We start from the raw sequence: 23,351 nt of genomic DNA on the forward strand, positions 1-23,351 counted from the left end.
AGGGGGCAAGGTGCAGCCAGGCGCATGTGCAGCCTTTCTCGAGTATAGAGTCACTGGGATCAGAGCAGCCAATGCTGCTCTGATTCACCTCTGGGCTCCCTCATGACCACTTTGTCAATATCTAGTTTCCTCAGTCTCGAACCATGGGTGTATTTTTGGTCTGTTTAGTACTGTATTATTACTTTTATAGACCCTTTGTAAATGAGTTTTTCACTGCGGCCCAGCCCCTGACCATGTACTGCTCTATTATCAGATTACTTTTATCTTGAATATATTTGACAGTCAAGAATTCTTTTTTCCAACAAGCAAGTGTATTTTCCTTTCATTTCTGACGATCAAATTCTGCACCATTTTCATTCCCTGTAATCCATTTTGCACTCCCTGAAACATCAACTGTGTTTCTCCTTCCACAGATACCAGTGATTAATGCCAAAGCCCTGTTGCTTGTGGAGAGGGTGATGTTTGACTTTCTTGTACAGCTGCAGTTTGTGTGGTGGAGGTGCTCCTACAATGTGGTTGGGTAAGTGGCATTATACATTACTCATTCAGTAACAGTGATGATTTGAAAATAATGTCCAAATCAACAACAGTTTGTATTTTTATTATCATGCTTATAATTTCTCAAAAATACTATTGAGAACTTTAGACATAAGGCCAGAGATGGAGATTTTAGGTCAGGTGACCAAAAGCATTGCCAAAAAGCAGGTTTTGAGGGATGTCTTAAAGGCAGACCTGTAAAGTTTTGGCTGCGAATTTCAGACCAAGCTGCTGCAGCACCTGTAGAAACAGCCACACAGGTGAAGTAATGAATGAACAAATGGTTGGGAGTCTCGAAGAAAATGGGTTGTCGAGGTCTCAGTGTGTGTGGTGCAGGGAGATAGGGATTATCACAGTCAGGAATTAAATCAAGTGTGAGAATTTTAAATTGAGGGATATTGGCCAGGTGCTGGCAGGTGAGACTAGATTGGGTTGGGTTATCTAGTCAGCATGGACGTGTTGGACCGAAGGATCTGTTTACTTGCTATACATCTCTATGGCTGTATGTTGATTATAATTAGGAGCCTTTTGATGAATCAACAAGCAGAGATTTAGACTTTCTTGAGATTACAGGGAGGTTGAATGTGGCAAGCTGGCCCTGAGTGTGTTTGGAAAATGAAGTCTGGAGATAACACAAGGTGGATGAAAGAGTATGAGCTGAGACAAGGGTGGAATCAGCTAGAAATAGTGGTCTTGGAGTGGGACTGAGTTATCACACTCACCTCACCTCACCTCGCCTCTGGGATTCAGCTGGTTGCCAGATTGTGAATCAGGGCGGTAACACAATCGGGAGCTGAGTGGCCCTGGTGGAGCCTAAAATGAGCGTCGCTGAGCTGACTGTTGCTGAGCAGCTGCTGCTTGGTAGCCCTGTCGATGACATCTTCCATCACTTTACTGCTAATCGAGTGTTGACTGATCGATGGAAATTGGCTGGGTTGGATTGCCCTGTGTTTTTGTGTTGAACATCCCTGGGCAATGTTCCACATTGTCGGTAGATGCCCGTGCTGGAGCGGTACTTGGATTGGTGGGTGGCAAGTTCTGGAGCACAAGCCATCAGTATTATTGCCAGAATATTGGCAGGGCCCGTAGCCTTTGCACTACTTGACCATTTCTTGATGTTATTCAAACTCAATTGAACTGCTTTAAAACTCACATCTGTGATGTTAGAAACCACTGGAGAAGGCTGAGATGGATCATCCCACTTTGCACTTCTGGCTGCAGATTGCTGCAAATGCTGTCATCTTATCTGGTGAATGGATGTGTGAGGCCCCTCCATCAGTTAGGGTGGGGATATCTGTGATGCTTCCTGCAGTGAGTTGTTTAATTGTCCATCACCGTTCACAACTGGGTGTGGCAGAACTGCAGAGCTCCGATCTGTTCCATTGGACGTCGGATCACTTAGCTCTGTTGCTTGCTGCTGATGCTGTTTGATATGCAGATAGTCCTGTTTGGTCACTTCACCGAGTTGGCACTTCATTTTTAAGTCTGCCTGGTGCTGCTCATGGCATGCCCTCCTTTCAGTCCATTGTGATGGGTGAGAGCAGGATTTACAAACCCATGATATTACAGATTGTGCTGGAGTACAGTTCTGCTGCTGTTGATGTCCCACAGTGCCTCAGAGATACCCAGTTTGAGATCCTACATCTCTTCAAAGTCTATCCTATTTAGAACGGTGATAGTGTCACTCAACACGATGGAGGTTTTTCTCAACTTTAAGGCAAGACTTTGTCTCCAAAAGGAATGTGTGATGGTTAGTCTTACTGATACTGTCATGGACAGATGTATCTGCAGCTGGTCAATTCATTACAATGAGATCAAGTATGTTTTTCCCGCTTGTTGGTTCCCTCACCACCCGCTGCAGACTCAGTTGAGCAGCTATACCCTTTAGGACCTGGCCAGCTCAGTCAGTAATTCTATTGCAGAGCTAGTCTCGATTGTGGACATTGAAATCCTGTACCCAGAGTACAATTGACACCATTTTATTGCCTCAGTGCTTCCTCCAAATGTTATTCAACATGAAGGAGGAGTGATTCATCAGCCAAGGGAGGACGGGACGTGGTAATCAGCAGGAGCCATCAGACTTCCTTGTCTCCGGAGCCAATGCTGTGTACTCCGAGGGCAAATCCTCCCTATCTGTACACCACTGTGCCACCACCTCTACCTGGTCTGTCCTGCTGGTGGGGCAGGACATATCCAGAGATTTTAGGAGAAAGTGAAGACTGCAGATGCTGGAGATCAGAATCAAGAGTCTGGTGCTGGAAAAGCACAGCAGGTCAGGCTGATGAAGGGCTTAGGCTAGAAACGTCGATTCTCCTGCTCCTCGGATGCTACCTGACTGTTGTGCTTTTCCAGCACCACACTCTCGATATCTTGGGATGGTGATGGTGGTGTCTGGTCATTGTTTGTAAGGGATGATTCCGTGGGTATGACTATGTCAGGCTGTTCCTTGACTAGTCTGTGAGACAGCTCTGCACATTTTGGCACCAAAAACCATATGTTAGTGAGGAGGACGTTGCACTATCGAGAGGGCTGATTCTGTGGTTGTAATTTCTGGTGCCTTGTTAGTTGCCAACTGGTCCATCCAGTTTCATTCCTGTGTTGAGACTTTGCAGTGATTATTTCAGTGAGTAGCTGGCTGGGCTGCTGTCAGGTTGGCAGGATTTTTTTCGCCAATGACAATGGTTTCATGGAGATCAGGAGATTCCTAATACGTTGTTTTTTTTTCTTGAATTCAGATGCCACCATTTGCCAAGATGGGATTCGAACCTGGACTTCAGTCATTTGTTTTAATATTCTGGATAAAACCTAAATACATCAGGTTTGTTCATTCATTTTAAATATCACTAACCCTGGTTTTGTTTCTTTGTAAAACACTGCCCATCATCCTGTCTCCTCCATCCTCCCCTCCAACAACGAGTCAGGAGCACATGGAGTTTCTCTGTCACTAAGACTGAGATAATCCGATCTGCTGCTTCTCTCCCTCCCGCTAGCCCACTGAGCCAAACTGCCTCACGTGGTGTTCCTGGTTTTGTCCTGAACCGACATCTTTCTCCAGTGTCTTGTCAAGTCTTATCAGAGCTCACCTTGACCCTTTACCCTAATCTCACTAAACTCACTTTCCAACTCTCTTTCCTCTGCTGCCGCCTCATCACTCCCCTTTGCCAATTCATAGATATTGTTCCTTGTTCTGTCTGTTGGTCTTTTTTTGGTTATGTCCTTCTCTCCCATTCTGTGAAAAACTAATATTTGACCTCACGGTTGTTGGAAAATCCTGCTCCATCTCCACTCTCCCTTTCCTTTCTGAATTCCTTGCATTTGGTGTCCCTCAACGATCTATCCTTGGTCTCTCCTGTATCTCACGTACATAGTGCCAGGAGGTGATATCATCCAAAAACACTGTGTTAGGTTTGACATGTACACGGACGATGCCCAGCTCTCCCTCCCCATCATCCCTCTCCATTACTCCACTTTTACTCAGTTATCAAACTGCTTACCACACTCCTACTACTCTATTAGCTGCAGTTTCCTCCAATGAAACATTGTCATGGTTAAACCCATTGCCTTACCTTTACCTTTCTGCTTAGCCCCTCCCTCTCACTGGGAACTCTCTGAAGAAGAATGACACTCTTCACAATATTGCTGTTATATCTGACCCCAAGGTGACCTTCTGATCAGACATCCACACAATCACAAACACCAGGAATTCCAATCTCTTAAACGTTGCTTTTTTCCACCTCACCCGAGCTCCATTGCTACTGAAACCCCTTACCCGCGTCTGTGTCACCTTAAACTTGAATCCAAAACCGAACCCTTGATTCCGTGACTCATAATCTGGTTTCAGACTCCCCTCTCAGTATTTACCCTCAGACACATCCTCTCAGTATTTATCCTGTCAAACCCCTAAAGAATCCCATCTGTCTCAATGTGATCACCTCTCTTTCTCCAAAATCCAGTGAGTAGAGACCCAACCTTTTCAACCTTTATTTAAAAGATAATCCCTCCAAACCAGGGATCATCTCATTGAATCTTCCCTGAAATGCCTCCAATAAAGTGACACATTTCCTTATCTAAAGGGACCAAAACTGCTCTTATTACTGCAGATATGGTGGTCTCACCAGCACTTCCACACGTTACTCTCAGGTAGAGACTCCAAACTCTAATACTGAAAACTTTTGAAACAAAACATTCGATTCCCCTTCCTGATTCCCTGGTGTAACTGTGTGGTAGCTTTCTGTGTTTCCTGAACAATTACCCCAGGTCCCTTTGTGGTGCAGCTTTCTACAGTTTCCACCATTTAAATAGTACTTTGTTCTTTTATTATCTCCTCCAAAATGAGCAACTTCCCATTTTTCCCAAGTTACACCTCATCTGGCAACTTGTTGCCCCCTTCTCCTGTGCATCTCTCTCTTTTCATAATCCTCTTAGACCTTTACAGTTATGCCTTTTCTAGGAGATATCCCCCCTTCCCATTCTTCCAAACATTTACTGGGAGCACTGGGCAGTGGGAAGCAGGCAGAGTTGCTATCTTTTTAGGGATACGCTTTGGAGTGATTGAGAGGATCTTCCTACCCATTGGTCAGGATGGAGACAACTTGCCCATCGTTAGGCATTAGCCTTTCACACCCATGTCTTATTGATGAGGCAGAGCGGCAGCACGGAATGAAAGAAAATAAAGTAATTCTTGTTCCCCATATCTCACTGACCCTTGGATCATTTTCTCCAATGTGTCAAAGAACTGCTGTGTTCAGTCACATGAGATCTCAAGTTGGAATGTCCTAAAAACCCACAGACTTCCCTCTGAGTTGACTGCTGATGTCCTCTAGGGTAATATGTACAGTAATCCTGGGCCACGAGAAGGGGATGCTGTGAGTTTCTAACTTAAACTGATAGTGACAGATTTTATAAACTTGTATTACGGGATATTACAGGTGGACATTCAGTTGGTAATCTCAGTAAATATTCTGCTAAACTCTGATTGAATTACTCAGTATATCAGGATCTGGATATTCGCATTGTGTGTGTGAGTATTGTGTTCCAGATCAATCCCATTTGCTGCTTAAAAATTCTCCTTTGAATCATCGCATTCTCTCAAAAGGTCTCCCCAAAACTTCAATGTGTCATGTAATCCTTTTATGATGACCTGATGAGTGTAAGGTTTATAATTCGAATGTGTAATTTTTGTATAAGGATGTCTCAGAGAGGGAGCAGAATATTCTTAAAGGGGAGAATAACCATTTTGAGGGGAGGCTGTTGTTTATTGGTATCAATGACATAGGAATAGAAGAGTTCACATTATTGGATCATTGGAATCTCTTGTGGGGTAGAATTGCCCTCCATCAGAAGGATCGATTGTACTGGCACTGGAAGGGAACAGTTGCTAGTGCTATTCAGGAGGCATTAAACCAGTGAAGGAATGTGGGTAAACTCAGAGAGAGAGTGAGGGAAGAGCTCAGTCTGACGCTGGTACAGTTCAGACGTCAAACAGTCAAGGCAGACAAGGGCAAGGCACAGAATGAGCAGTTATACTGCATATGTTTCAATGCAGGGGGCAGAGGAGCTCAGGGTATGGTTTTGAACATCGCACTGGAATATTATAGCAATTACACAGGCATAACTTAATGACGGATAGGACCAGCAGCTTAATGTTCCACTGTATAGATGCTATAGCAAAGATAGAAAGGGGGCAACAGAGCAGGGGGAGAGGTATTTTTGATAAGGGATAACATTACAGCTGGGCTTCAAGAGGGTATTCCTGGGAGTACGTCCAGGCAGAACTGAGAAATAAGAAAGGGATGATCTCCTTATTGGGTTGGTACTATTGACCGCCCCCCCACTTCCCCAATAGTCAGCAGGGAGTTGAGAAGCAAATTTACTAAGAGATCACTTATCTGTAAGAATAGTATGGTTGTGTACAAGACTTGACCTTCTTTGTTATTCATTCACAGGATGAGGGTGTCACTGGCTGGGCCCAAAGGGCAGTAAAGAGTCAACCACATTGCTGTGGGTCTGGAGTCACTTGTAGGCCAGACCAAGTAAGGATGGCAGATTCCTTCCCTGAAGGATGTTAGCGAATCTGATGAGGTTTTTTTTCGCAATAATCAACAATGGATTCATGGTCTTTAATAGATTCTTAATTCCAAATTTTTATTGAACTCACATTCCACTGTCTGCCGTGACCGGATCCAAACCCTGGGCCCCAGAACGTTATCTGGGTGTCTGGATTATCCATCTAATGATAATCTCACTAGGCCATTTGGCAGGGTGAGTGACTGAAGTATCCGTGGGGCAGCACATCAGCACCAAAGATCCCATGGTCTCTGCAGAAGATAGAAAGGGCTGGGGAGGGAGATATATCCCTGGTGGTGGGGTCTGACTGTAGGTAGCAGACATAGCAGAGGTTAATGGAGATTAGTGGGTGGCAGGTGAGGACCGGGGGATTATATTCTTATTGTGGTTGGAGGTGTGGGGGGAAGGCGGAGGTACAGGAAGTGGAGGATATGCGTTGGAGTGCATTGTTGATCAAGTGGGTGAGAAATGCGGTCCTTGAAAGAGGAAACCTTTCTGGGATGTCCTGGAGTGGAATTGCTTCTTCTGGGAGCAGATATGGCAGAGGCGGAGGAATTGGGAGTACAAGATCACGTTTTTACAGGAATATACTCGAGGGTAATCAGGAGAGCAAAAAGGGGACTTGAAATATCTCTAAGACATAGTTTAAGGAGAATCCAAAGAGATTCTACAAATACTTTAAGCATAAAATAATAACCAGACAGACAATAGGACCCCTTAAAGATCAACAAGGCCATTTATGGAACAACAGGATGTGGGAGAAATACTATGCTCTTCTATTCTACAGAGTTTGGAGAAATAAGTAGTGATAACTTGAAAAGTGTCTATGTTACAGAGGAGGAAGTACTGGATGTCTTAAACAGTAGCAAGGTGGATAAATCCCTGGGACCTGATCAGGTGTATCCCAGAAATTTGTGGAAAGCTAGGAAGGTGTTGGCAGTGCCCCTCCCTGAGGTATTTATATCATTGTTTGTGACAGGTGAGGTGCTGGAAGATGGGTGCCATTATTTAAAAAAGGTGGTAAGGAAAGGCCAGGGAACAAGAGAACAGTCAACCTAACGTCAGTGGTAGGTAAGTTGTTGGAAGGGATTCTGAGGGACAGGATTTACATGTATTTGGAAAGACGAGGATTGATTAGGGCTAGTTAACATGGCTTAGTGTGTGGGAAATTCTTCCTCTCTCTAACTTGATTGAGTTATTTTGAAGATGTTACAAAGGTGATTGATGAAGACAGACTCTGGACGTTGTCTATATTGACACTGAACCATGTTCCACAAAGCAGACTGGTTAGCAAGGTTAGATAACATGAAATGTTGGGAGAACTAGCCATTTGGATACAAAACTGGCTTGAAGGTAGGAGGCAGAGGGTGGTGATGGAGGGTTGCTTTGTGGACTGGAGGCCTGTGAGCAGCATTGTCCTGCTGGAATGGATATTGTGTCCTTAAATAAATGACTTGGATGTGAATATATGAGATATGGTCAGTGGGTTTACAGAAGACACCAAAATTGGAGGTGTAGTGGACAATGAAGAAGGTTAGTTCAGAATGCAACAGTATCTTGACCAGATGGGACATTGGAGCAAGCAATGGCAGACTGGGTTCAATTTAGACAAATGTAAGCTGTTGGATTTTGGAAAGACAAATCAGAGCAGGACTTGTACACTTAATGGTAAAGTCCGTGGGAATGTTGCTGAACATAGAGACCATGGAATGCAAGTTCATTGTTCCTTGAAAGTAGAGTCGCAGGTAGGCAGACTAGTGAAGGTGGTCTTTGGTATGCTTATATTTATTGGTCAATGCATTGAGTACAGAAGCTGGGACGTCAAATTGTGGTTGAACAGGACATTGATTAAGCCATTTCAGGAATTATGTTTTAAGTTCGAAATTCCCTGTTCTGGAAAGGATGTTGTGAATCTTGAAAGAGTTCAGACAAGATTTACAAAGACTTTGCTAGGGTTGGAGGATTTGGGCTACAAGGAGAGGCTGAATAGGCCAGGGTTAATTTCCCTGGAGAGTCAAAGACTGAGAGGTGACTTCATGGAGATTTATAAAATCATGAAGGGCATGGATAAGGTGAACAGCCAGGGTCTTTTCCCCCCAGTTAGGTGGGTTCAAAACAAGATCACATTGGCTTACGTTGAGAGGGCAAAGATTAAAAACGGATCCAAGGGGCAAAGTTTTCAAGCTGTGTGTGGTGTATGTGTGGAATGAGCTGCCAGATGAAGTAGTGGAGGCTGATACAATTACAACATTTGAAAGGCATCCGATTGGGTACATGAATAGGAAGAGTTTCCAATAATACGGACCAATAGCTGGCAAATGGGGCTCCATTTGTTGAGGATTCCTCGTTGTCATGGACCAATTGGACCAAAGGTCTGTTTCTGTGCTGTACATCTCTATGACACTAATAAATGAAAATAAGATGTGTTCCTCTTTTGTGGAGAGCTAGCAGAAGCACAGATAATTGTCCTTGGAGCTGAGAAGGTTAAGCAATGATTTTGACCAGGTGCAAATTTGTTTCTAGGATATCTAATCTGCAGAGAGAGGGGAATTGTTAACAATGTCACAATTTTAGTAACTATTTTCAGGTAATTGGCAAATAATGTGAATATGTGAACTTTTTTTATTCAGTAAGTTCTGAGTATCTGGAACAGTCTGAATGGCAGCTGGACACAGACTCAGCAGTTATTCATAAACAGATTTGGAATTTTACTTTTTAAGGGAAGATTTGGGGGTCTATGGGCAAATGGGAAGGGAATTGGGACAGATTTGCAGCATCTCCAGAGGGAGAGGGTACATCCCAAATGGGCTGAATAGCCCCAGCCCCTGTGCTCTGTGATACTGCCCCATTGACTGTGAATATTGAAGCTCATCCCAGGGCAGAGAGAGGGAGGATCCCACCACTCACCTCACAATGGGCCCCGATGATTGATGTCAGCGCAGGTCAATAGGGGACAGAGAGCAGTACTGGAGGACCAGTTTGTACTCCAACCAATCGGAGTGAATGAGGGCATCCTTAAGGCTGGAACTAAAGAAATGCACATATCGCAGAGATTTGAGAAACTGGAGGACATGAGATAGGGAGCGATCTGTGGCTGGTGAGGAATTATATAAATAAGGAAGAATTGTGAGGCTGGATGAGGTGACAGTGATCGGGAGAGTTGAGGATGGAGGAATTTAGAGTTAGTGAGGATTAGAGTCATAACGTTATACAGCAAGGAAACAGGCCCTGTGGTCCAACCAGTCCATGCCGACCATAATTCCAAACTGAACTAATTGTACCTGCCTCCGCTTAGTCCACATCCATCCAAATATTTCCTATTTATGTACTTATCTGAAAGTCTTTTAAATATTGTGATTGTATTCACAGCTACCACTTCCTCTGGAAGTTCATTTCACACGTATAATTTTTTTTTAAAACCCTAATGTCTTTTCCCAAATCTTTCTAATTTCTTCTCAAAATGAATGCACCTGAGTTTTGAATTCCCCCCCCCCCCCCTACCCCCGGCTATCCAGCCTCTCCTTTGAACACAATCCCTCCATTCATGGAAACATGCTGGTAAATCTCTTCTGAACCTGCTCCACTTTAATAATATCCTTCCTATAACAGCACAACCAGAACTGGACAGAGTATTCCAGAAGAGGCCTCCCCAATGTCCTGTACATGCTCAACATAACGTCCCAACTCCTGGACTCAGAGGTCTGAACAATGAAGGTAAGTTTGCTAAGCACCTTCTTCACCAGCCTGTCTGCATGTAACACACACTTCAAAGACCTGAAGCCCTCGGTCGCTTTGTTCCCATATCACTACTCAAGACCCTACTTTTATTGAGTGTAAGTCCTACCCTCGTTTATTTTGTCAGGATGTTATATTTTGCATTTATTCCAATCCAAAAAATTTTTGAGTATAAAGGCAGTAGGAGTATAATTAAGAGGGGAATCAGGAGGCAAAAAAGGGGACGTGAGATAGCTTTGGCGAATAGGGTTAAGGATAATCCAAAGGGCTTTTGTAAATACATGAGGAACAAAAGGCCAACTAGGGAGAAAATAGAGACCCTCAAAGATCAGCAAGGCAGCCATTGAGTGGAGCTGCAGGCGATGGGCGGGATAGGAAACAAGTATTTTGCATTAGTGTTTACTGTGAAAAAGTACATGGGAGATATAGAATGTGGGGAAATAAATGGTGACATCTTGAAAAATGTCCATATTACAGAGGAGGAGGAGGAGGTGCTCAATGAGTGGCTAAGGAGCTGGTGCAGGGGAAAAGGATTCACGTGTTTTGGATCGTTGTGATCGCCTCTGGAGTAGAGTTGACCTGCATAAGAAGAATGGTTTGTACCTGAATTGGAAGGTGTCTAATATCTAGGCAGGGAGACTTGCTGGTGATACTCGGGAAGCATTAAACCAGTGAGGGAGTGGGTGTAAACCCAAGAAGATACTGAGAAAAGTGGTATGTCTGAGGCTGGTACAGCTCAGAAGTCAAATAGTCAAGGCAGGCAAGGGTCAGTATTAATATGATGGGCTGAATGAAGTCGGACTGAGCAGTTGCACTGCATTTACTTCAATGCAAGAGTCCTGACAGGGAAGGCAGATGAGCTCAGGGTATGGTTTTGAACATGGCACTGGGATATTATAGCAATTACAGAGGCACCACTCAGGGATGGATAGGACTGGCAGCTTAATGTTCCAGGGTATAGATGCTATAGGGAGAATAGAAAGGGGACAAGAGAGGGAGTGGCATTTTTGATTCGGGATAGCATTATGTTTTTGCTTAGGGAAGATATTCCTGGGAGTACGCCCAGTGAAGTTATTTAGGTGGAACTGGGAAATAAGAAAGGGATAATCACCTTATTGGGATTTTCTGCAAGGATTTCGTCCGGGTGCTCTGGTTTTCCTCCCACAGTCCAAAGATGTGCAGGTTGGGTGGATTGTCCGGGCTGAATTGCCCACAGTGTTCAGGGATGTGCAGGTTGGGTGGATTGTCCAGGTTGAATTGTCCATAGTGTTCAGAGATGTGTAGGTTGGCTGGCCCTGGGAAATGCAATGTTACAGGGGAAGGTTAGGAGGCTCTCCAGGTCAATATCAATGTGATGGGCTGAATGACCTGCTTCCACACTGTTGGGAGTCTCTGATGATTCGACTAGTTTTAAAATAGTTACAGAAAATAATATACCAGATCTAAACGTTAAGGTTCTGAATTGGACAAAGGCCAATTTTGATGGCACAAGGCAAGAACTTTCATCTGGCCCCTTAAGCCTGCTCTACCATTCAATAAGATCAGAGCTGATCTTTTCATGGCCTCAGCTCCACATTCCTGCTCTCTCACCATAACCCTTAATTCCTTTCCTGTTCACAAATCTACATTTTGCCTTAAAGGCATTCAAGTTGATAACGTCAAATGATGCACTCGGCAGGGAATTCCACAGATGCACAACCCTTTAGCTGAAGAAGCTACTCCTGAACTCAGTCCTAAATCTGCTCCCCCTTATTTTGAGGTAATGCTCTGTAGTTTGACCCGCCCGCAGTGGAAATAGCCTCCCTGCTTCTGTCTTATCTACTCCCTTCATAATTTTATTGTTTCCTCTCCAACCTCCCATTCTTCTAAATTACAATGATTATAGAACCAGTTTTCTCAATCTCTCCACATACACCAACCCTCAACTCCCAACTCAAATTAGTGAACCTCCTCTGTACTCCCTCCAGTGCCACTACATCCTTGCTAATGCAAGGGGACCAAACCTGTACACAGTACTCCAGGTGTGGCCTCTCCAGCACCCTGTACAGCTGCAGCATAACCATCCCTCTAGCAATGAAGGACAATATTCCCTTCACTGCCATAATTACCTGCTGCACCTGCAAACCAACTTCCTGTGATTCATGCACAAGGACACCCAGCTCCCTCTGCACAGCAGCATGCTGCACGTTTTCACCATTTCATCATCAGTTTGCTGTTAGTCCGACCAAAATGGATGACCTCACATATCCCAACACTGAACTCCATCTGCCAGACCCTTACCCACTCACTTAACCTGTGCAGACTGACAGAGGCCTCTGCAGACATTGCTCTACCTCATGTTTGTATCAAATATGAACTCTGACACCGTACACTTGGTCCTCAACTCCAAAACATTTGTGTAAATTGCAAGCAGTTGTCGTGCCAACATTAATCCAAACACCCGTTTATTCCCATTCTTTATTTTTTGTTGGTTAACCGATCCAGTATCAATGATAATACATTACCCACAATGCCATGCATTTTTACCTTATTCAGCAGCCTTTCGTTGGCAACGTATTGGATACCTTCTGGAAATCCATGTACACCACATCCACAGAGTCCACCTTGTCCAACGTACTCGTCGTATCCTCAAATAATTCCATTAAATGCGTTAAACGTGACCTGCCTTTCATGAATCCATGCTGTGTCTGCTCAATGAGACAATTTCTACCCAGATATCTCACCACTACTTCCTTGAGAGATTCAAGCATTTTCCCCACTACAGAAGTTAAGCTAACGGGTCCTTTTTGAAAAATAGTAACACCACATTTGCAGCTTCCAGTCTGTCAAAACCATCCCAGAATCCAACAAATGGTAGTAAATTATCACGAGGTCTATTTGTTACTACCCCCCCCCCCCCTCCCCCACCATCTCCTTTAATCCCTGGGATGCATTCCATCAGAGCCTGGATACCCATCTACCTTTAGGCTGTTATCTTTCCCAACATTTCCTCTTTACTGAGAATGATTGCTTCTGTATCCTCATCTGCCATTGCCTCCATAGGCCTGCGACAATGAGAGTACACAGACAGTATGTTCCTGTTAAGTTCAAGGCTGGTAGGTGTAAAGAATGCTGCCTGACGAAAGATATTGTGGGCCTGGTCAAGAAAATGAAGGAGGCATATGGCAGGTATAGAGAGCTGTGTTTGTGTGAATCCCAAGATGAGTATAGGGGCAGTAGGAGTATACTCGAGGTAAACCAGGAGGGCAAAAAGGGGACATGAGATAGCTTTAGGAAATAGGCTTAAGGAGAATCCAGAGTGATTGTACAAATACACTAAGGACAAACGAGTAACCAGGCAGAGAATAGGTACCCACAAAAATCATCAAGGCTGTCTGTGGAACCGCAGGAGGTGAGAGCGATTCTGTATGAGCGGAGAGGTTTTACAAACAAAATGTGCACGTCGGAAAACACAAATTTGAACATCCCAGTCTCGTGTTTTCAGTGAACGGGGAATTGCCTCAGTGTGGCTGCAGGCATGAGTGCGCGCCGCCATCTTTATTCGGGGCAAGAATTCTCTGGACAGATGTGGAGCCACCAGCTTTGTAGGGGTCAAGATGCAGCCAGGCGCATGTGCAGCCTTTCTCTGGTACAGAGTCATTGGGCAGGATTTACACAGAGCACATTCAATCTCAGAGAAATGGATGTTTATTTCTGGATTTTTTTCGTCATTCATTTAAATAATTTGGTATCGTCAATGAGTTTACAGGTCATACAAAATTGGAGGGGTGTGGATAATGAAGAAGGTTACCTCAGATTACAATAAGATATTGATCAGATGGGGTTTAATTTAGGTAAATGTGATGTGCTGCATTTTGGAAAAGCAAATCAGGGCAGGACTTGTACACTGAATGGCAAGGCCCTGAAGACGTTTGCGCAACAAAGAGAGCTTGGACTGCAGGTTCATAGTCCTTGCAAGTCAAGTTGCAGGCAGATAGGATGATGAAGAAGGTGTTCAGTGTATTTTCCTTTATTGGTTTGAGCATTGAGTATAGGATGTGGGAGGTCATGTTGCTGTACAGGACATTCGTTAGGCCACTTTTGGAATATTGTGTGCAATTCCGGCCTGCCTCCTATCAGAAGGGTGCTGTGAAACTTGAAAGGTTTCAAAACAGACTTACAAGGATGTTGTTCGGGTTGGAGGATTTGAGTTGTAGGGTGAGGCATGAAAGGCAAAGGTGCTCCGGTGTTAGAATCATGAAAGTGTTGGCCCCTTAACAGCGCATCAATGAATATTCATGGTCTATGCATATACCTACGTGAACACAGGCCACTCACAATATGAACACCTATCTCCCTCTCTCTGCCTACATTCCTTGTCTATGTGCCCTTTCCTGCTTCCCTTGTAATATTGTGGGTCTGATTACCCTCCCTGTACTGCAGCTATTCCCCTGTGTTTCTGTGTTTGCCTCAGCTCTCATGGCCCAATTCAGAATGTGGTTAGAATTATCTCCCACTGAGAGTCCCATGTTTATAATTGCAGTTAAATAGGGTCCCATGTCATCTTTTAAATACATCAAACCGATTTCATCATCACAGGTTGGGGTTTGGTAATCCCCCGTGGTCCTTACATACATCAGGCTTCCTTTCTGTATGATCCTCGATATCACCCTTTTGTCTCTGAGTCACCAAAGTTATTTTAGCCCATTCAGCCTGTCCCCTCACCAGTGTGTCCCTGTAATATCTGTAAATGCCTGGAGCCACTGATCGGCTGTGCATTGGGGGAACCGACTCTCACCCTCACCCTCTCATTGCAGGGACAGATTCTGCTGTACACTTCAGGGCATCTTGGGCCGAGGGAGGGTCCGTACATCATCTTCGGTGAGACTGTGTACCTCTACTAATTCATCCATATTGTCCCAATAAGGCCCATTATTACCAATTCTCTATCAGGCTGGGTGTTCATTCACCAACATCTGTCGTTCAGCTGGATAAACGGTTCAGGTTTCGTTTCTGTCAGTTCCCCTTGTTGCTCCCTACTGTCTGTCCAAGTTTGAGCTTTGATGCACAGTGGAGCCATAGACAGGGCCTTCTGGGTCTTATAGGGCGGTGGGTCATCCCACCCATTGCCGTCCCTCTGTCCATACGTGGGTGCTTCACCATCTAACCCGTTCCAGTCAGTGTCACCATCCTCTCTGCCTTCTGAGGAGAGCGGGGCACTAGCTACCTCCCCCACTGTAACTACCACCTGGCCCTTTGGCTTTAAGGCCTCACGTCTGAGAGCCAACACCTTCACTTGTTCCTGTTTCCCATAATAATGTAACACATCCTGTCATTCCTGGAATAAAACAGAGCAAAATGTAAATTTGGTTTGACTTGGAATATTAATAATTTGACATTCACTTTGACATATCTATAGAGGTGAGAATTGTACTGTGATTATTTAAGTGAATTTAACATTATCATACAATGAATATAACTCTGATAATCAACGACAATGAATGAACTGAATAATATGTGATTATTTGTACCAGTTCTTGCATTGAAAATTCAATTTTATTTTAATGCTTGTCACCCATTACACCGTGGGCATTGTTATTAGGGAATAAAGTAATGGAAGGATATCAGATAAAATAAATAGACTTTAATTTTAGCTTCACTGCAATAATGAACCAAAACAATATTTGGAAATATGGTTAAACTACATAACAAAGTTTCCAGTGTCATTATTGACATGAAAACTATTTTAGTTTGCAAGTTGTTTTGCTCTAAGAATAATTGGAAATGAATTGTGATTATGAATTGACCATTTAAAATATATTTTGAAGAGAATAGTCAGATATATTTTTTGGAGGAAACTTAGGAAAGGAAATAAATATGTATGCATTGGTATTAATAGTTTTAAAATGTTTGGATGTTGACTAGAATTATTTGATCGAGAGAGGCTGCATGATTATTAAGACTAATTCACCTTTTTCATTTCATTGTTGGTTTCCCTAGAATCTGTTGTGGTCTAAACTCCTGTTGTGTGCAATGGACTGTCACTAATAGCTTAATTAACCTGCGAGTCTCAGATCAGGTTTCCTTTGTCCGTAAGTCAGTCTGTAAGTGCGCGACACACCTGCTTTTCTGAAGGGAAACAGAGACTCTTTTCAAAGGAAATAAGTGGCAGTTCTCACTGAGAATGATTTCTACCACACACCATAAGCAGGGAAGTGTTTTTCTGAAGAATTTCATTGTCTATCTACAAACTGATGGTGTGTTTGTCATATACCTGTGTTTGTCAGTTTGTGGAGGATTCAGCACCTTTGTTTTGAGCTAGTTTTATACAAGTAGTTGGTTCATTCTGTCTTTGCCAAGAATGTTGTTTACTTTCCCTTTTACTGTTATTCTGCAGGTTAGAATATTCTGAGAGTCAGTAATATTCAATAACTGAACATTGAATGATTTTGACTCTAACAGAGCAGTCGCCTTGTTTTCAGCTAATTATTCACTTTCCATTTCCTGGTTCTGTTGAATGTTACAGAAACAGGCTCTGAGCAATGTTTCCATTCACTTGTGTTGGAGTCACTGACAGCCACGTGGTCAGTCAGTTTCAGGCTGATGGATCAGTTTCTCTGTCCTATTAGATGGTGGTCACTTGCTCAGTTTCCGATGGCTCACCTCAGTGTCAGTCCATCAGCTGCTGAAACCCTCCATCCAGCATTTGTTCCCTCTCACAGTGACTACTCCAATACAGTCCCAGCTTGTCTCCCACACTCTACCTCCCCATACTCATGATCACCTCAGATTCTACTGTCTGTGTCCTTAAAGCAAGTCACGTAAGACATCTACCTCCATTTTAACCTCCTCTACATTATGTTCAGAAATATGATTTCAAAATTTGGTTCACTGCTTTTAAACCTACCCATGCCTTCACCCTGTCCTCCCAGTGTAGTACCACACCTCCCTGAGGGAGCTGCACTTCTCCAATTCCAGCTGCATGAGAGTTTCTTGTTTTCATCTCCTCCCTGTTGGTGGCTTTAGTTTCAGCTGCTTTGAACCTAAACTTGGTAATTCTCTTCCCCCAATCCCTTCAACTCTCCTCCATTCTATCAGCACTCCTTTATTTAATCAAGTTTGATCAAGGTTTTGGTTTACACCCGTAAAACTGTCCCTTTGTAGCTCGGTCACAGCCTCGTGTTATCATTGCTGAACTGTTAATCCAGAGACCCAGCGAATATTCTGGGGACCCTGATTCAAATCGTATTACAGCAAATGTGGACCTTGAATTTAATAATCATCTAAAATTATGGGTCTGTTGATGACCATGAAACTATTATTGATTGTCAGGAAAAACCCATCTGTGTCACTGATGTCCTTCAGGGAAGGAATCTGTCATCCTTACCTGGACTGGCCTACATGTGACTCCTGATCCACAGCAATATTGTTGACTCTTAACTGCTCTCTGGGTAATAAATGTTGCCCTAGCCAGTGACGCCTACACCTAGTGAATGAACTTTAAACAAAGCTCTCAGTCCTGGGATCATGTGAGAAAGAAGCAGAAGGTGACCATTATGCCCCTCGAGCCTGCTCCACCATTCAAGAAGACCAAGCCTGATCTGTTCGTGATTTTTATTCCATCTTGCCCCAATGCCCCTTAACACGAATCTATCAACCGGTGTCTTAAAAATACTCAGTGAATCCACCTTCTGGGGCAGAGAGTTCCAAAGTTGCACAGCCTTCTGAGAGGAAACAAATTTCATTATCTATGTCCTGAAAGGGTGAAGCCAATTTTAAAGCAGTTCCCTCTAGTTCAGGAATGACCGACAAGAGGAAATATCCTTTCCACATCCACCTTATCAAACCATGCAGGATCTTATATACTTCAGTCATGTCACCCCTCACTCCAACTGAAACAAAACCAGCCTATCCAACCGACCACATTTTATTTCTGTCATGCCGGTATGAGTGGGGTTGAAATATTGTCTTATGTTTATTATGCAGTGAATGTGTTGCTTCACTGTGTGGGTTTCAAGAATCAACATGAGCCATACGAGCTTTCCTGTCTCACTGTATTACGTATAGCTTACGTCACTGTAGTGTTTCCATGCCTCCCTACGTTGTCGAATGAAAAGGAAGGAGAGATAGATTGAGAGAAGTTGTTTGAAAATTTGTTGTCGCCAAAAAAATTTGGTCTTTTTGTAGAGATTGTATTATAATTGAAATAACCAGTTCGTTAAATATTACTGACAAAATAGTACCTACAATTTACCAATGACTGAGGCCAGGATTAATAGCCAGTTATTTCCCTTCTTTTTCCTTACTCCCTTCTTGTGGTTGGGGGATATATTAACAATGTTCCTGTCCTCTGGGACAGTCCCTGACTCCAGTGATACCGGAAAGCTCACAATTAAAGCCTCCACTATCCCTTCAGCTATCACCTTCTGGGGCGTGGTCCATCTCTCCAGGCAATTGATCTATTTTCAAATTTTTCAATTTTTTAGCATTTTCTCCTTGGTGAATCTTAAATGCTCTCTGGGTAATACATTTTGCCCTAGCCAGTGGCACCTACATCTAGTGAATGAATTTTAAACAAAGCTCTCAGTCTGGGATCATGTGAGAAAGAAGAAGAAGGTGACCATTAGACCCCTCGAGCCTGCTCCACCATTCAATAAGACCAAGCCTGATCTGTTCGTGATTTGTATTCCACACTCATCTCTGTTCCACCGCCACACGCCCCACCCCCACCCCCGCCCCCCTGACTGTCCCTGAAATTTTGGGATATTATTTGTGTCTTCCACCATGAAGACTGATGCAAAGTACTTATTCAGTTCCTTATCCATTTCTTTGTTCCCCAATTCTATTCTTCCAGCCTCAATTTCCAGCAGCACAATGTCCATTTTCGCCTCTCTTTTGAACTTTATGTAACTAAAGAAACTCCGGCAATCATGTTTTTAATATTACACACTCGCTTTCTCTCATGCTTAATCTTCTTTCTCCTTATGTTTTTTCTTCATTGTTCTCCATTGTTCTTTTTTGGCTTCCCATTTCACTGACAACCCACAGCCCTTTGCAATGTGATATGTTGCTTGTATGCTTTCCCTGACTTCCCGAGTCAGCCATGGTTGCCTCACCCTCCCTGATCCATGCTGCTTTTTCCTCGGGATGAATTTTTACTGTGTCACCCGGACACTCCCAAGTCATTGCCTTGACAATAATTGCATAATAATTTAAATTAGTTTTGCTAACAGGTATATTGTGGTTCATATATCAATTTAATTTATTGACTCTTAGGACAAATAGTATAACCTTTTCTTTTTTCAGAATTCTAACAACAATTATTAAGTCATCAGCATTACAATAATTACACAAAGCTTTAACTTATTCTGGCTAACAATTACAGTGAATTTCAGATTTGAAAATAATCTAGTGTTCCCTTGTACTACTACAGTGATATAAAAATCCATTTTCTTTCAGATCATCACACATACAATAGAATCAATGATTTCTGATACAACACTCGTTGTAAAAATCTGACTTTTTTCTCATTAAGAGTCATCGAGTCATAGAGGCATACAACATGGAAACAGACCCTTCACTCCAACCCATCCATGCCGACCACATTTCCCAACACAATCTAATCCCACCATATCCCTCCAAACTCTTCCTATTCATATACCAATCCAAATTCCTCTTAAATGTTGCATTTGTACCAGCCTTCACCACTTCCTCTGGCAGCTCATTCTATACACTTACGACCCTCTGTGTGAAAAAGTTGCCCTGTAGGTCTCTTTTATATCTTCCCATCTCAACCTAAACCTACCATCTTTAGTTCTAGACTCCCCGACCCCAGAGAAAAGACTTTGTCTATTTACCCTATCCATGCCCCTCAAAATTTTGTAAATCTCTATATGGTCACGCCTCAGCCTCCAATGCTCCAGGGAAAACAGCCCCAGACTGTTCAGCCTCTCCCTGTAGTTCAAATCCTCCAACCCCGGCAACATCCTTGTAAATCTTTTCTGAACCCTTTCAAGTTTCACAACTTCTTACCGGTAGGTAGGAGGCCAGAATTGCACGAAATATTCCAACAGTGGCCTAACCACTGTCCTGTACAGCCCAAAACATGACCTTCTGACTTCTGTACTCAATATTCTGACCAATAAAGGAAAGCATACCAAACGCCGCCTTCACTATCCTATCTACCTGCAACTTCACTTTCAAGGAGCTATGAACCTGCACTCCAAGGTCTCTTTGTTCAGCAACACTCCCAAGGACTTTACCACTAAGTGTATAAGTCCTGCTAAGATTTGTTTTCCCAAAATGCAGCACCTCGCATTTATCTGAATTAAACTCCATCTGCCACTTCTCAGCCTATTGGTCCATCTGGTCCAGATCCTGTTGTAATGTGAGGTAGCCCTCCTTGCTCTCCAGTACACCTCCAATTTTGGTGTCATCTGCAAACTTACTAACTATACCTCTTATGCTCGCATCCAAGTCATTTATATAAATGTAAAAATGTAGAGGACCCATCACCGATCCTTGTGGCACTCCACTGGTCACAGACATCCAGTCTGAAAAACAACCCTCCATCACCACCCTCTGTCTTCTACCTTTGAGCCAGTTCTGTATCCAAATGGCTAGTTCTCCCCATATTCCGTGAGATCTAACCTTACTAATCAGTCTCCCATGGGAAGAACGCCTTACTGAAGTCCATATAAATCACATCTACTGCTCTGCCAAAATCAAGCCTCTTTGTTACTTCCTCAAAAAACTCAAGCAAGTTTGTGAGATATGATTTCCCACGCACAAAGCCATGATGACTATTCATTATCAGTGCTTGGCTTTCCAAACACATGTACGTCCGGTCTCTCAGGATTTGCTCCAACAACTTGCCCACCACCGAGGTCAGGCTCACTGGTCTCTTGTTCCCTGGCTTGTCCTTACTGCCCTTCTTGCCCTAACGTTGGCACCACATTAGCCAAAGTCCAGTCTTCCGGCGCCTCACCTGTGACTATCGATGAGACAAATATTTCAGCAAGAAGCCCAACAATCACTTCTCTAGTTTCCCGCAGAGTTCTTGGGTATACATGATCAGGTCCTGGGGATTTATCCACCTTTACCCATTTCAAGACATCCAGGGTTTCCTTCTCTGTAATTTGGACATTGTGCAAGATATCACCATCTATTTCCCGACAGTCTATATCCCTTCCATATCCTTTTCCACATTAAATACTGATGCAAAATATTCATTTAGTATCTCCCCCATTTTCTGCGGCTCCCCACAAAGGCCGCCATTTGAATGACCTCGTTAACTTCAAATTTATTAATTTTGAAAACCTTAATTACTTTTCCCTGCAATAATTCCTGTTTATGTCCACACATAGCTCAGTCAAATAGCAAGGTGAGATTTATCATTATTCTAATGTTCGCTAATAGAGCTTTGAAAATCTATTTGTTGCTAATATGTAATAACTGTTCAGTTCAGTACATAGAACATCGAACAGTACAACACAGTACAGGACATTTGGTCCATGTGCTAACCTTTTATCCTCTTCTAAGATCAAACTAACCTATATTCCCTTCATTTTGCTATCATTCATGTACGTAGCCATGAGTTACTTAGATACACTTACTGTATCTGACTCTACTACCACTGCTGGGAGTACATTCCGCACACTCATCACTCTGTAATAGGAACCTACCTCTGACATCTCCACTAAGCATGCCTCCATTCACCTTGAAATTATGCCCTCTTATGATAGTCATTTCCACCTGGGAAAAAGAGTCTCTGGTTGTTCACTCTATCTAAGCCGGTCTGTCAAGTTGCCTCTCATCCTTCTTTGCTCCAATGAGAAAAGCCCTAGCTCCTTCAACCTTTCATCAGAAGACGTGCCCTCTACTTCAGGCAGGATCCTGGTAAACCTCCTCTGCAGCCTCTCAAACGCTTCCACACCCTTCTTGCAATGAGGTGACCAGAACTGAACACAATATTCCAAGTATGATTGAATCAGGGCTTTATAAACCTGCATCATAACCTCGCAGGTCTTAAATGCTTCCCCCACTAATGAAATCCAAAACACCATGTGCCTTCTTACCTACCCTGTCACCTTGGGTGGCAACTTTGAGGGATCTATGGACATGGACTCCAAGATCCCTCTGTTCCTCCACACTGCCAAAAATCCTACATTTCACTCAATAGTCTGCATTCAAATTCAAAATTCGAAAATGAATCTCTTCACACTTTTCCAGGTTGAACTCAATCTCTTACTTCTCAGCTCAGATCAATGTCAATGTCCCGTTGAAATCTTGAAACACAGTTTAAAAGACAAATCAAATGAGTCCTAGATGAGTGTTCGCTACAAATAAACCAATGGAAGGTACGTAGAATTCAGGAAGAGCTGACCTATTTGAATGATTAAACAATTCCTTCTAGAAAACACAGTAACTAAATCTTTCTTACAATTCAGTAATCCTGCAACTAGATTATACTTCTCAGTTTACATATCTTAATGAATATCTAATTAATGTCTGTGTAAACTGCTGGAAAATGTTTAATCATTTCATTTGTTAAAACGCCACCGTTAATTATCACATCGCTGTCACAATAAGTGAACTCTATTTTAATTATTGACTGAGGTCAAGTGACCTGTGGCCCGAAATTGAATGTTTGAAATTCACCGACAGCCACAGAAATCTGATCGAAAAGAAACCTGCTCAAATGAAATCAAACAGAGCCAGCATCATTCAGCTCCAGAAAAGAGGTCACAAAAGTTCCGGGGATCCAGTGACAACCAGCCTGAGAGTTGTGTATTGGAGAGTTTGAACCAGATTTTCTGGCATCTTGGCTTCCAGCCAGTTCCTGATAATAACACGCCTCTCATGGGAAGGAAAACGGTGAAGGATGTTTGGACCAACCCACTGGATGGATCGAATACAGCTCATGATCATCCTCAAAATTTTGTCACAAGATTATTAATCATTTGCCAAATCATGCAAAATAGCCCAATGCTACTGAAATCAAATTACTCTTAATCACTGCACCTAAAATCAAA

General features: G+C 43.1%; 1 long non-coding RNA gene across 2 annotated transcripts; it reads left to right on the forward strand.

The window, feature by feature from the left end:
* The first annotated feature begins 411 nt into the window (after nt 1-411).
* On the forward strand, nt 412-23,117 carry LOC140454065 (uncharacterized). Of its 2 annotated transcripts, XR_011952591.1 has the most exons (4): nt 412-520; nt 3,273-3,355; nt 10,213-10,317; nt 22,984-23,117. It is a non-coding gene; the product is annotated as an uncharacterized lncRNA (long non-coding RNA). The 2 variants fall into 2 exon arrangements; XR_011952590.1 differs by lacking the exons at nt 10,213-10,317; nt 22,984-23,117 and adding an exon at nt 6,483-6,546.
* The last annotated feature ends 234 nt before the right edge of the window (nt 23,118-23,351 follow it).

The sequence above is a fragment of the Chiloscyllium punctatum genome, chromosome 28 (assembly GCF_047496795.1).
Source record: "Chiloscyllium punctatum isolate Juve2018m chromosome 28, sChiPun1.3, whole genome shotgun sequence".
NCBI classification, from domain to species: domain Eukaryota; kingdom Metazoa; phylum Chordata; class Chondrichthyes; order Orectolobiformes; family Hemiscylliidae; genus Chiloscyllium; species Chiloscyllium punctatum.